This window comes from Phyllostomus discolor, chromosome 5 (assembly GCF_004126475.2).
Source record: "Phyllostomus discolor isolate MPI-MPIP mPhyDis1 chromosome 5, mPhyDis1.pri.v3, whole genome shotgun sequence".
NCBI classification, from domain to species: Eukaryota; Metazoa; Chordata; class Mammalia; order Chiroptera; family Phyllostomidae; genus Phyllostomus; species Phyllostomus discolor.
Genome location: NC_040907.2, coordinates 47,859,520 through 47,875,386, shown reverse-complemented (window position 1 = coordinate 47,875,386; position 15,867 = coordinate 47,859,520). Strand labels below are relative to the sequence as shown.

Genomic DNA, 15,867 nt, shown 5'->3' with positions numbered 1-15,867 from the left:
ACTGTCATTTCTCACCTGAATTACTGCAGTAGCCTCTTAATTGGTGTCGTCACCTCCACCCTTGTCTCCCTGCAATCTGTTAGATAGAGAGCAACAAAAGTATCCTTTTAAGAAATAAGGCAAATCATGTTACTCTTCTGCTTAAAATCTTCCAATGGCTTCCCATCCCACTTAGAGTAAAAATCAAAGTTCTTATTATGGCCTACAAGGCGCCACAAGAGTTGTGCTCTGCATGCATCTTCGGCCTTATCTCCTGCCTCTCCTTCCCTGCCTCTTCTCTGCAGCCACATCACTCCTGTATGCAATGCATTCCTGCCCCAAGGCCTTAGCACTCACTATCCCACTCTCCCAGATACCAACATGGCTGGGGGGGTTTTCCAACTTCCTACACAAGTCTGCTTAAATGTTTCTTTTTCAGAGACGCTTTCTAGATCACCCTATATAAAGTAGCTCCCCCCACTCCTGCATCTCCTTATTCTAGTTTATTTTTCCCCATGATATTTTTTAAAACTGAATTTTATTGTCTCTACCTACTAGAAAAGAAGCTCTGTGAAAGGACACATATGGTTTGTTGTGGGCACTGTTCTTTCCAAAGTGTCTGGTTCAATAAATATGGCTGATTTTGACCTTAAATTCTGAACTATAAACTAGTCAGTGATACCTCACGGACTAGTTGAGCAAAGGGTGTGGGGTAGGTGGGAACCAATCATGGAATGCTTGCATGCTACTCCACGCAAGGTAAAATTTGATGCTCAAATTTTACCTTGAAGGTGATAGGGAGCCTCAAGCTATATAGAACAGGCCTTTAAATTTTAATTATAGTCATTCTTACCACTTTCACTATCATACTGAAAGCAGCACACACAGACATTTTTGGTGTTTATATGTTAAACACATTAGAAGGTCTGTCCCCTTCTGATTTGAAGAAGCTGAACCACTATACTTCTGGTTAGCCACTAACACAATTGTTTCCTTCTGGACTAGAATAAAATGTCCTTGCATAAAGAGATATGAACATACACAAAAAGGCAAACATTTGCCCACAAAGTTCTTTGAATAAAAATGTCCCCAAAGCATTAGCAACCTGGGGTGGGAGTGGCTACTAGGAAAGAACCTGGTACCTGAGTGGCAACAAAGGTTTTATGATAGAAGAGGCTGGGGTAAGAATGGGTCTGAGCACCACCTGTCTCCTCCTGCAGTTCGTACAGGCAAACACCAAATCCATCCCACCTTTCTCACACCCACTGCTAGTTAGCACCTTAGTTCAGGCCACTTGCACCTCCAGCCTCCTAACTGTCCTGCAAACTGATCTCCCTACTGCCAGCCTACCATCCTTCTCTTCTGCTTCAAAGGGATGTTGTTAAAGTGCAAACTTAATCTGATCACTCTCCTTCTTAGAAACTTTCAGGGACTCCAGGTAACTGGGTTTTCAAAGCCTTGAATTACCTGGGGGCTGCTTACCTCTACAGCCTCACCTCCTGTGTGCCTCCCTGTCCTGGAGCTTTTTGTTCCTGTCTTGGGGAACCACAGGGAGTTCTCCCAACAGCCCATGTTCTCGCTTTCTCTAGAACTTTGCACATGCTTTCTTAGGTTCCTAGGTTTCCTTAGCTGTCTTGAGGATTCGTGTTGCCTTCTCTCCAGCAGCAATTCTCCATGTGTTACATGCATTACATTTTGTGCCTTATCCTAAGGAAAGCCATTCTACAAGGCATCACATTATTTACCATCTTGCCAGAGGCTGTCAGGTTAAGGGTTGTTTGTAATTTATGTTCTCCTCGTTCTTGTGTTGAACATGATTACATCTTATACTTGCAGTGCTCATGTCTGCCTGCAAAATCTTGCAAGTATAATCTCTTGGGAGTCTTCTTTTTATTTTGATATGGTTTTGTCATGGCCCTCTCCTAAAGCAGGGAGAGTGAAATTAACCTAACAACAAAACTGCCATCTTGTCCTCAATGATCTAGTTCAAGAAATAAAAAATATATCTTCAGAATAATTTCTTATAATCAGTGAATCAAACAGACGTGGCTGAAGCCTAGATTACTTTATGAAATAGATTTTTTATTTATTTCTATTCATATCTATGCTTCTTTTTAAATTTTACTTTTCAATTATAGCTGACATACAATATCTTATTAGTTTCAGGTATACAACACAATGAGTACACATTTATGTAATTTATGAAGTAATTACTCCATAAGTCTGCTACTCCATCTGACACCATGCATAATCGTTACATTATTCACTATATTCCCTATGCTGCACTTTATATCTTGAGATTATTTTTGTAACTAGAAATTTGTATTTCTAATCACTTCATCTTTTTCACCCATCTACCAGCCCTTGCCCATCTGGCAACCATCAAAATGTTCCCTGTGTCTACAAATGTGTTTCTCTTTTGTTTGTTCATTTATTTTGATTTTTAAATTCCACATATAGGCCCTGGCTGATGTGACTCAGTGGAGTGAGCACCGGCCTGTGAACCCAAAGGCCGCCAGTTCAATTCCCAGTCAGGGCACATGCCAGGGTTGCGGACCAGGTCCCCAGTAGGGGCCACGTGAGAGGCAACCACACAGAGGTATTTCTCTCCTTCTCTTTCTCCCTCCCTTTCCCTCTCTAAAAATAAATAAAAATCTTTAAAATAAATAAATAAATTCCACATATATGTAAAATCATACAGTATTTGTCTTTCTCATCTAACTTATTTCATCTAACAAAATACCCTCTAGGTCCATATCCATTGCTGGAGATGGTAAGATTTCATTCTTTTTTATGGTTGAGTAATATCCATTGTATATATGGACCACAGCTTTTTCTTCTTCCTTTTTTTAATCCTCACCTGAGGACATGATTATTGAATCTAGAGCGATGGGAAGAGAAGCAGAGAGAGAGGGAGAGAAACATTGATGTGAGAGAGAAACATCAATCAGTTGCCTCCCGCACATGCCCCAACAGGGGACCAAACCCGCAACCTAGGCCTGTGCTCCGACTGGGAATCAAACCCATCACCTTTCAGTTTATGGGACGACACTTCAACCAACTGAGCCACACCGGCCAGGACCCACATCTTTATTCATTCATCTATCAGTGGACACTTAGGTTGCTTCCATAACCAGATATCTTGGTTATTGTAAATAATGCTGCAATGAACATAAGGGTGCATATATCTTTTCAAATTAGTGCTTTGGATTTCTTTAGATTAGTGCCCAGAAGTGGAATTGCTAGGTCAGACGGTAGCTTTATTTTCAATTTTTTAAAGAATCTCCATACTGTTTTCTATAGTGGCTGTACCCTCTATGCTTCTTCTTTAAAAGGGTCATGCAAACAACCTAAAATCCTTAATAATGATTCTCTAGGCTCTGCATTCCATGTGATATAACCAAACAAAAGGTAATGTTAAAGAGTAAAACTTGAGGGAAAGTCAAATAGTCTTGAGGAATTCTGGACTCAGGGACATTGTAGAAAGCATTTAGGGTTAGTATGCAACAGAATTTGCAGTTATTTCCTTAAAATGTTTAAAACAATACCCAATCTGTAAGACATTGTCTTAAAGATGGCACTGATGTTTCTTTAAGACTTTAAAGCTACTGTGTTTTTCAGGAGTTATATCTGTAAGCACAACATCTGGGTTGGAGCCCTAATTCTGTTACCTGCTGGTTTTGTTGTGACCTTGGGCAAGTCACTTAGCCCTCTTAAGCCTCAGTCTCCTCAATCATAAAATGAAGATAATTAAACTCATACAGCAGTTGTAAAGTGAAGTAAAGTGATGTTATGGAAGTACTCTGTAATCTAAAAATAAGGCATTGAAGGTTTGTGTTCGTGGTCAATGCTAAAGAGCAATGCAATTAGAAGATAAGCTCTTCTTAGGGCTCCAGTTCTCCACCGAAGAGCCCATTTATTTCACCAAGCTGTTATTTTTATTTTTATTGGAAGTACATCAAAAAGATCTCTGCTGAGCCTGGGCAAATAATGAATAAGCCCAGAATGTACTATCACGTCGCCACAATTAATTACTGGACTTGTGTTCTTTTGCTTGCTTTTTTAAAAAAGAACATCTTGGTATGTGTGTTATAAACTTTAAAATGAATGGCTGAATTAACATCAGATTAAGAACCCAGGTTCCCAAATGGGAACCATGTGCAAATCTGCTAGTGACTGATGGGCTGCTGCCAGTTGATGCACATCTGTGAGGCTCCAGTCACTGTAAATAAAAGAATCTGCCATTGTTCTCAGAGCAGCTCAGCCTCTCTGCCCACAGAACAGCCTTTGAGCAGCCTCCAATTTTCTATCAATTCCAGGTTTGAGGCTGATATAGTCATCTTATTTCTAACCCTTTAGTGCTTAAATGAATTTTAAGAGGAAATGGTAAGCTGAATATTTTTATAAACCACTGCTAATATCAAAAACATTGCTCCTTTCTCAGTTTCAAAGTCCTTGGGGTATCTCAAAAGAATTCTGAAAGGAACATCATCAATGTGACCACTTTCAAAGGTGAGTTTAGTGAAGCAAAAGATAACAATGATTCATCAAGGACATTGTTGCTCTTTCTTCCAAATATACCTAAGCAAGGGAGAATTTGACAAGCAGGAAGGCATCACTGAGGCTTGTCCAAAAATAACCACTAATTCTCCACTGGGCATGGGGAGGGGGAACCACTCACAATGAGCTCTGTCGCCCCTTCTGTAACAAACAGACGCTAAGATATATAAGGCTCAAGGCTGATACTTCTTGCCTGTTCTCCATTTTCCCCACTCAGGACATTTGTTTTTGTTATTCCTTCTATTAGAAACCTCTTCCAGGCTCTTTTCATGATTGATTCTTTCTCATTCTCCCAAACCCCCTACTATAAATGCTACCTATTCTGAAAGGTGTCCCCTCCCACCACCTCTAAAGCAGCCCCTGTCACCACCCCACAGTCTGCCAAGTATTTGTTATTCTGAAATCTCCTGTGGTCTATATATCCTGATTTGGGATTGGGAAAGGGACTTGACCATAGAGATATGGTCTCCTCACAGAATGCCATGTGGTTAATATTTGTAATGTATAACCCATTTATCATACTTATAAAAAGAAAAAAAACCCAAATGTCAAAAAGCAAGGCTATCATTAAATCAGGGTCTAGAAAGATCTGTGATCAATCAGAGCCTACAATCTCTAATCAGGCACAGCAAGGCTGGCAAACATAGGCCTGGCACCAGGTCTAAGGATATCCTGAGAGACTGCAGAACATGAGGAAACAGAGTTCAGGCTGAGGAAAATAATGAACATGAGGCAGTAGGCAAACTAAGATTTCCAATTTCGCATCAGACTAACATGGAGTCAAATCCCGACTCTACCACATGTAATAAGTCCTTTGATATCTCCACACCCCCGTTTCCTCATGCAAAAGAAAATATTCCAAGGAGCACAGCTGACAGCAAGGTGTAGCACAAGGACAACACCCTTTCCCAGTTTAGTCACCGTATATTTTTTTCTGATCTGAGCTCAGAGTTAGCAAACAGGATGTAAGATCCAGCCCTTTGACTTGGGGCTCATAACCTATTAAAAACAACACTTCCTGCTCAGGTTATATTTAAAAGTGTCTGATTATTACATGACATGAGAGTGCTTTATAAAGTGTTACTGAGCAACTTGGATTTGTATGGCATCAAAGTAGAGAAGGCAATGACCTCAGGACACCAGGGCACCCAGATAAATGAGTGGCAGTGTCATCATGTATTTGCTATGTGACCTTAGGGAAGTTACTTCACCTCTCTGGAAAACTTGATCTGTAAAACTAGGGATTAATAATAATACTTGTCACCTAGGATTCTTCTGAGAATTAAGTAAGATAATGCATATTAAATATTTAATGCATGGGAGGGAGTTCCAATGCTTCACTTCCTCACACAACCAAAAGGATAACAACCAATTTAAAAACAAAAAACAACTAGAACTACCAGAAAATCAAATTTCATGGAACTCTGACAACCAAGGAGTTAAGGCAGAAACATTCACCCAGAATAGTAGGAGGTGCAGAGATGGGAATCTGGGTGGAGATGGGAAGACAGGTGGAGAGGACTCACAGCCAGGCAGAGGACCACCTGGCTGAGGCAGGGGCTGGTTGACCAGGAAACTAAAGACTAAAAACCTCAGGCTGTAAAATTCTGTGGGAATTGCGAAGGTAGGAGAGACTCCCAGCCTCACAGGAGAGTTCATTGGAGAGGCCCACAAAATCCTAAAACATACACAAACTCACCCACCTGGGAATCAGCACCTGAAAGGGCACAATTGGCTTGTGGGAAGCAAGGGAAGTGACAGAAAGTGGGGTGAGAGCTGAGCAAGCAAGTGGCATTGTTCCCTCTCTGACCCCTCCCCCACAGACAGCACCACAGCAAAGCAAAGGGGGTTGCCCTGCCCTGGTGAACATCAAAGGTTCCACCCTCTTATAACATAACAGGTGCCCCAAGACAAAAAAATATGGCCCAAATGAAAGAACAGATCAAAACTCTGGAAAAAATACAACTAAGCAATGAAGAGATAGACAACCTGTCAGATGCAGAGTTCGAAACGCTGGTAATCAGGATGCTCACAGAAATGACCGAGTTCAGTCGCAAAATGAAGGAATAAATGAAGGCTACACAAAGTGAAATAAAGGAAAACATACAGGGAACCAACAGTGACAGGAAGGAAACAAGGACTCAAAACAACAATTTGGAACAAAAGGAAGAAATAAACATCCAGTGGGAACAGAATGAAGAAACAAAAATTCATAACAATGAGGAAAGGCTTAAGAACCTCTGGGACAACTTTAAGCACTCCAACATGCTAATCATTGGGGGTGGGGGGAAGCCAGAAGGACAAGAGGAAGAGCAAGAAATTGAAACAATTTCAATTTATTTGAACAAATGATGAAGGAAAACTTCCCCAATCCTGGAAAGGAAATAGACTTCCAGGAAGTCCAGGGAGCTCAGAGAGTTCCAAAGAAGTTGGACCCAAGGAGGAACACACCAAAACACATCATAATTCAGTTATATAAGATTAAGGATAAGGAGAGAATTTTAAAAGCAGCAAGAGAAAAGGAGACATTTACCTACAAAGGAGTTCCCATCAGACTGTCAGCTGATTTCTCAGAAGAGACCTTGAAGGCAAGAAGAGGCTGCAAAGAAGTATTTGAAGTCATGAATGGCAAGGATTTACATCCAAGATTGCTCTATCCAGCAAAGCTCTCATTTAGAATGGAAAGGAAGATGAAGTGCTTCCCAGATAAGGTCAAGTTAAAGGAGTTCATCATCACCAAGCCCTTATTATATGAAATGTTAAAGGGACTTATCTAAGAAATAGAAGTAGATCAAAAACCATTAACAGTAAAATGACAACAAACTCACAGCTATCAACAACTGAACCTAAAAACAAAAGCCAAGCACACAACTATAACAGGAACAGAATCAGAGAAATGGGGACCGCATAGAGGGTTATCAGTGGAGAAAGGGAGGTAGAGAATGGGGGGAAATACAGGGAATAAGAAGCATAACTGATAGGCATAAAATAGAGGGAGGTTAAGAACAGCACAGGAAATAGAGAAGCCAAAGAACTTATATGAATAACCCACAGACATGAACTAAGTAAGGGGGAATGCTAGAGGGAGGGAGGTTGCAGGGTGGAAGGGGTGTAAAGAAAAAAAAATTGGGACAACTGTAATAGCATAATCAATAAAATATACTTTTAAAATATCCTAACCACAGAAATATTTAATTTATGTATGGCAAATAAATAGTAAGTCCCAGATAAATGACAGCTATTTTTGCCACTTTGACCTCCTTACCAAAGACTCTGAGTTTCAGTCTTTCAGGAAGTCTTGAGAATTTCTCTTGACCTCAGTGAGAATTCCCATTTCATCATCTTTCCTAAAAATGGAATTTTATGAGCCTGGGAGGCCACTGGCTCTAGAGTACCAACCTGGGGCCTGTTTTCTAGTGCTGAAATACAAGGAGGGGTATGGCAGAGACTGCTATTAGTCAAACCAATATCCATTCTCTCCTTCTTGTTCCTTAGGGATATTTTTTATCTGGTCATGTGGCTTCCCAGAATAAAAGACTACACTTCCCAGGCTTCCCTTCATCAAGGTGTGACCTTGTGATTAAGTTCCTACCAATGGGATGTGAGTGGAACTAAGAGTGCAAATTCTAGGGAGCTGCTTAGAGGGAAAATGTATGCTGGAAAACAAAGGTGTTGGTTGGCCATCTCACATAACAAAAAAGAGAGTAACACCCTAAGGAACATAAAACAAGACAGAAGAAGCCTAGGAACTAGTTATTTTATACATCAGAGCTGCCATTGAGATCAGGCTTTTATATATGAGCAAGAAATAAGCTTTCATCTGTTTAAGCCATAATTTGGATGGCCTTTGTTACACACAACCAAACCTATAGCCTCATAAATATTGTGGACAATGTGGAGAAAGGAAGAAGAAAGGCAGAGTGTGGTAGACCTTGGCACATTATAGGTTCTCATAATTACTTGCAGAGTTAAGCATCCTCTCTAGGACTTCAGGCAATCAACCCAAATTTGGAATATTGAGATCATCTCCAAAAACAAGAGAAACAGTGGCCAGTTGGAGGATGACCATAGCAGAATGACCAGGACAATGAAAGGTCCCAAAAAAACATCTCATGAGGAAAGACTGTAAGAGCCAGAAAGAGAAAGGTAAGCCAGAGTAATAGTATTAAGTTTCAAAAATCCCAACAGTAATAAGTTGAACAGGCCGCTTCTCTTTGCACTCTAGTTTCCTCACCTGTAATAGATAAGGCCAAAAAATCATTCAAATCCCATCTAGCTATAACATGGGAGTGCTACAGATTCAGAGGAGTTTGTGTGGCACCCAGGGACAAAACTACAACCCAGTGAGATACAGTACTGAGAGTGAAGGGAAGATTTCCCTGAACATCAAAGACAACTTCCTAGTGATATTTCTTGCTCTGAAATATAGTGGCTGCCTTCCAAAGTCCTGAGTTACCTGACTGGGAGAGTTCAGTCAGAAGCTAGGCAGGTTCTTAGAGGAAGTGCTGAGTTTTGGGAGGACCACGGAGTTAAAACAGACCCAGCTTCTTTGTATAGACGGGGCAGTACACAATCCTGGATTTCAATGCAGTTCTGTCACTTACTAGGCCACATGTCAATTACCTTTCTTAAATCTCCATTTTCTCATTTTAAAAACTAGGATAGTAAACATAACTCGAGACACATTGTGTTAAAAGAGATAATGCATGTCAAGCGCATAGCACAGTGCTAGATTCATAGCTGCCTGTGGTAGTCATCATCAGCATCATATTAGCTTTAGAAATGGAGGAGAAGAGAAAAATGTGAAGAGCTCAGAAGGTATGAGTCAGTCATCCTGCTGTAAGTACCAGCAGATACAGGGCTGGAATCTGTGGACTGGCCAAGTCACTGCAGAGTCTAAATAAACTCGGCTGGCCACATAAATGCTGTGAAGTGCTGTCAAAGAGTGGGGGAAGAAAGAGAGCTGGCAGTTGGAGGCTCATCGAAAAAAAAAGGGTTGGAAAGAACTAGTGCAGGCTCATCTGCCTATGCAATATGTTTTATCTATAAGCAATTATAAGGTGAGAGGAGTGAGTCCTGGCCGGGTGCTTAGGTGGTTAGAGTGTCATCTCAATACACCAAGGTTGTTGGTTTGATCCCTGGTCTGAGCACATACAAGAAGCAACCAATAAGTACATAAAAAAGTGGAACAACAAATTGATATTTCTCTCCCCTGCTTCTCTCTTTCCCTTTTCCTCTCTTTTTCTTTAAAATCAATCAATAAAATGTTTTTAAAGTGCACAAAGAAGAAAATACAAAGTTTAGTCAGGGCCCAGAGAAGCAGCAGCTGACCCAGATTTAGAGGGTCAGATAAGGGTTTTCCAGAGAAAGTGAGAACTGAAGCAGAAGTGTCTGGGGTGTAGGGCAGGGAGAGAGCTCAAGCTGACACGGTGTTTGCAAGAGGGCAGAGAACCATTAAACCTCTCCCACTTGCCTCTGAAATTCCCACATTAGGTGTGACCAATAAGACTGCTATGTTCTTCCAACTCTAAGGTTCTACAATTATTGCTTCAAATAAAAAAGCAAAATAAATTAAATGCCCTACACACTTGCATAAATTACATTTTTTAAAAAGATAGTGGTGGATGTGGATATGGTTATAAAAGAGCAACATAAGGGCTCTGTGTGGTGCCAGAACTTCTCAGCACCTTGACTGTGGTGGTAGATGGACAAGCCCACACAGGCAACAAACAGCACAGAGCACACACATACACACACACAAACACACACACAAAGACAGATGAAACCAGGGGGGTATGAGGTGGAACATATCGACGTCAATATCTTGACCAGATAGTACACTACGGTTTTGAAAAATATTACCATTGGGAGAAACAAGCATAGTTTACAAGGATCTCTCTATTGTTTCTCATCAATACATGTGAATCTATAATGATTTCAATAAAAAGTTCAGTTATATAAATAGCTACAGAAAAAAGAATATAGTTATATAAAGTTGCAGTTATGAGATGCAACTTCATTATTGAAACTGTGGCAAAACACATAAAAATAAAATGTTAAAATTATTTGTACCCTACTATCCCAAAATCCTTTTTTATTTTGATTTAATTACTTAATTTTTAGAATACTATAGAGCCTTACAATGATTTTCCTGTGTGATTATATAAGTATATATGTGTTTATATAGCTTAATTCAGCATATAGTTTCTTATTCCAAAATTTTATATTTCAAAGATCTTCCCATTGTGTCAAAAATAATTCATTAAATGATTATTTCTGATGGCTATTTAATAATACCATTAGGCATATCATAATTATCTGAACAAGTCTCTTATTTTGGAACACTTTAGGCAGCTTTAAATTTGTCACTATTATAAGTAATTCTGCAATAAATTAAATCTAACTGGCTGCAGACATTACCAAGATGAAAGAGAACAAGTCACTGAATAATAAAATGTTAAAGTTAGAAAAGATCTTAGAAATCATCTGACCAAACAATCCTCATAAAATGTACACCACACATAGGTCATTTCATGGTTAGGGACACTGTGTGCCTATTCTCACTTTGGGAAACAAGGACAATGTACCACTTCAACAACTATTGGGGGAAAAAAGAAAAAGCACCTGCCAGGTTACTCCTTTGGTTGGAACATCATCCCGTGCACCAAAAGTTTGGGGTTCGATTCCCCATCAGTGTATATAGCTAGGATGTGGATTCGATCCCCAGTCAGGGCAGGTACAGGAGGTGACCAACTGATATTTCTCTTTCTCCCTTCTGCTCTCTCCAAAATCAATAAACATATCCTCAGGTGTGGGGGGCAGGGGTGGGGTGGAAAACAATAAGCCACGAACCTTGTTCTAAGTCACTTTTGGCCATGTAGAATCAAATAGAAAAAGCAAAAATGAAGAAACTATAGATAAAAAAATTTTAAGATGGAAACATTCTAGATATCATTCATATTTCCAATTATCTATGACACTAGGGAAGTAATTGAACTATTTTAATTTAGTTTCCTCGTCCATAAATATATCTTCCTCCTAGCAGGTCCTCAATACACATTTGTCATCTGAACAAATGACTGAAGCACATATAGGGACTTAGTGGCTCAAAACTCAATGCTCTCCCTCCTTTCTAGTCAACTCCTATTTGGAATGTCCTTCCTCATTCTCTTCCTCACTTCAGAGCCAGCGCTAATGTCCTCTTTTTTTTTTTTTAAATCTCCATCTGAGGACATTTTGTCATTGCTAACAGAGAGAGGAAGGGAGAGAAAGAAACATTAATGAGAGAAAGAGAAGCATCATCAATTGCCTTACTGTATGCACCTGGACCAGGAATCAAACCCACAACCCAGGCATGTGCCCTGACTGGGAATTGAACCCTTGACCTTTCAGTTACAGGATGATGCTCCAACCAAAAGAGCCACACTGGCCAGGGCACTTGTGTCCCTCTTCAGAGAAGCCTTTATCAAGCCATTGCTTACTTCTCACCCGCATTATCTAACCCCCACTTTGTTATAGACACATAAATGCCTGTTTCTACTAAGTGCAACTTGAGGGTCAGTCTGTTCCTTTTTCAACTTTGTGTAGGGCTTTGCCAACCATGTTAACAGGGTGAGAAGGGCTCCTCAGGTCCCCCACTCTGGCTACGGCTATTGGATGAGAGGAGCACAAGCAACACGTATACGTATTAAGACAATTGGATTCTCTCCGGGTAGAATTTAGAGTTTGGGATTCAGAGACACATGATCCATGAAGACTGACTGCTTGAATCGGTGTCATGAAAACTGGGGAACTTCAGGGAAGCCAGGTACACAGAGAAGACAAGAAAGCTGATTTACAGAGAGAGAGTAAAGCAAATGCATAAGAGAGAGCAAATCAAGAACCATCAAGCACTAGAGAGAGTGGGGCAGCCAAGAGGCTCTCAGCTCGGGAGTTCCAGGCCCCAGTGAAGCCAGGCTCCATGTTCTGACCTGGGATCCACAGGTGCCCTGTGACTTTACAACTCCCTCTCTTTGGTTTTCAATTAAGATTGTTTGAAACAGACCTTTCTTACTTGCAGCCAAAGATAATTTACTAAGACATGCATAAAGACCCCAATGCTTTTCCTTCCATCCCTTTACCATTCTATTTCTTCCTCTGAAATTACTTTTTCCAGATTCATCTGAAATGCTCAAATCCTACCTATCCTTCAAGACCAGCCCTAAAGATGACCTAAAAAGGAAGAGCCTGTCTCCACCTTCTCTGAACTCCCTCATGGAGTATCATTTCTGTGTTTGGCACACACATCAGAGTTATTCATGTACTTGCCTTATCCATCCCCCTTTACATTACTTCCTCTCTCTTAATGTGAACAGACTGGATAAAATCAGCAGTTATCAAACTGGGGTCCTACTTAGCCATAGGTCCTGCAGTCATGCACAAGAAACTACTTTTGGGGGTAGAGAAGTGAGTGGTCCCAAGAAAGCAGTATCTGGCCTCCCATCCTTACTTCTACCAAAGTTGCTCTGCTTTCATGGATTTCATACATTGCCATTCTGGATAAGGATTTATTGAAAAATGGAATCTAGTACTAATTAAATTGGAAAACCTTAAAACAGATCATTCAAATGGCTCCAGGATTCCAATAATAATAGTGAAATGAAATAACAAAAACTAAAATTTGATTGAGCTAGACAGTCTTCTAAACACTCTATGTGAACACTGAATCATCACAGCAATTGAGTGAGATAGATATTCTTTACCTTATCCTAAAATGAGGAAAGTGGGAGAGGCAGGGTTTGAGGCAGGAAACACAGATCCAGATGTGAGCTGTTCACCACAATAATACTATCTTCTAAGCTCCTCTAGGGAGGATACCATGGCTTTAATTTCTTTTCTTTTCTTTTTTTTTTTTTTAATTTCACAGCACAGTACTTGGGCTAGTTGTCACTTAATAGTGCTTGCTGAATGAATAAATGTTTGAATGAACAAAGGAAGTCTATCTTGGATTCCATGGAAACTGAGACATGGACCTGAACTTTCTCCTACTTTGGCTGCCACCAGTAATAACTACACCTAAACTGAACCATTTTACAACTTAGTCCTTTTCCATACTATCTTTCCTGCAGCCAGGAGGAAATTCCCCTTAAATATGGTTTAATTTGTAGCACTGGCTATACCATCAGCTTGATGGGCCATGGACCCACACTTCACCATTTATGCTCAATTCATATTCAATGCATCCATTCCTTTTATATCAGGATTTCTCAATCTTTGTACTGTTGACATTTTGGGACAGATAATTCTTTATTGTGTGGAGCTGTGTTTAGCAACACCCTGGCCTCTATTCACTAGATGCCAGTAACATCCCCACCACCACCAACTGTGACAATCACATGTGTCTCCAAACATTGCTAAATGCCGGGGGTGATGCAGGGGGCACGAAATAGTCCCTCGCTAAGAACAACTGCTTTATATGAATTAGCTTTTGCAAGAACACTGGGAAAAAATAAATAAAGATAGAGAAAGATAAGCAATGCCTAATCAGTCTTAGAACATAAATGCAAGTTTCCCTTCATCCTTGGAATGTTCCTAGGTTTCATCCTGCATCCTCAAAATTGCCCTTAAACTGGCCTGGCCTGAGCACTCATAATGTATCAAGCCTGCTGACTGGTGATATATATCCTACATCATTATGAAGACTACATGGTGACCACAAATAGCCTTAAAGATTATGAACAATCCCAGAATGAATATAAAGAAAAAAATGCCCAGAACCTTGTAAATGCAGAGAAAAATGATCCACCGTGAAGAAACTTCAGGGTAATAAAACATTCTGAACATGGTTTCCCTTAGCTTCAACCTCCTGATACAGCCATCACCAAGCACCTATTCTATTCTAGGGCAGGGAATGCATCTTTCTATACATTGTCACATTTGATTTTCCCACCCATGTAACGAGAAAGGCATGATCTGTTTTACAGAGGAGCTCATGGGGTAAAATGACTTGTTCCAGGTTACAAAGCTGGTCAGTGACATCAAAAACTTGGATCTAGAACACCCACTAGTGCCAACCCCAGTGCTCTCTACACTCCTGTACTGCAGTTTTCTACAAGAAAAATAGTAGCCACTATTGATGAGGGGCTAAGACAACGACAGTGGAAAAATTTTTCACACAGATGAGGGACACAATGATATATATCAAAATGTTAACACTGGTTATCCATGGGAAATAAGTTTACTAATCATTTTTTATTTGCCCTTTTCTGCATTTTTTAAATTGTCCTAAAAATGTGTTACCTCTGTAACAAAAAAAATAATTAAAACTCATTTCCAACAACAAAAATAACTCAGGGAGTATCAACATTTAATACCACTTTTAAATGAACCATTATCACTGTTTCTCACTTATGAGACTGACAAAAATAAACAGGTTTGATAATACTCAGCTTTGACAAGGATGTGGAAAATAAGTAGTCTCATACACTGTCAGTAGGAATGTAAGTTTATATAGGTTCCAAGACAGCAATCTGGCAAGACCTATCATAATGTGGAGTGCACATACTCTTTCTCCTCGCAATTCTACTTCTAAGAATTTATCCCAGCAGTGTAGCACATAGGCAGTTTACCAAAATATATGCTCACAGACATTTACTGCCTATTGACAAAGGCACTGAGACAGTGGAATTCAAAGTAGTCATTAGAGAAAATGAGGTAGCGCACCTCTAGGTACCAATGTAGAAAGTTGTCTACGACATGGTGTTGAGTAAAACCTAAGTTAAGCAACAGCGTGAATAGGATTCCGGGACAGACGGGCATACGTTATATATGAATGTGTACATATGCGTATGTGGTGTACAGGAATCTGCTTGTGCATACATGGCTGTGTATAAGCTTACGTATGCATAGAGAATTCTGTGAGTATGTATAAGAAACCATTCATACTAATTATGTCTAGAGAGTAGTACTAAAAGCTGGGGAGAAAGAAAATGGACCTTTACTTTCATTTTTGTATCACTCTCTGAATTTTGTTCTGTTTAAATTTTTTTTCATGAATATGTATCACTCTATAAGCAAAAATGGGGTTTTGTTTGGATTTGGTGTTGGTTCTTAAGATCCAAGAAGCCCCGCTCTCAGGCAATGGTTTGAAAACAAAGCAGCATATGAAACAGAACTATCTTCTGTTGCGACTGCAAAGGCTCACAAAACAGGACAGTGTGTGAAAGCCTCGCAGGCTGTACGTGCCAGTGAGAGGCATAATGGAGACAGCTCTTTCCTGGCACACTGAGAGACAAAGCCAGCTCCTACCCTACTCTGCCAGGGGAATTAGGGCTGCATTTTAAGACCAAT

General features: G+C 40.1%; 1 protein-coding gene across 14 annotated transcripts in view; it reads right to left on the bottom strand.

The window, feature by feature from the left end:
- DNAJC6 (DnaJ heat shock protein family (Hsp40) member C6) overlaps positions 1 to 15,867 on the bottom strand; it is a 144,998-nt gene that overhangs the window by 61,896 nt on the left and 67,235 nt on the right. For 7 of the 14 annotated variants that reach the window (XM_028513908.2, XM_036026226.1, XM_036026224.1 and 4 more), the window contains exon 2: positions 16 to 76. The exons of the other annotated variants lie outside the window; for them this stretch is intronic. The gene's annotated coding sequence lies outside the window, so the exon portion shown is untranslated. The remainder of the gene's footprint in view (positions 1 to 15; positions 77 to 15,867) is intronic. 14 annotated transcript variants of the gene reach the window in all.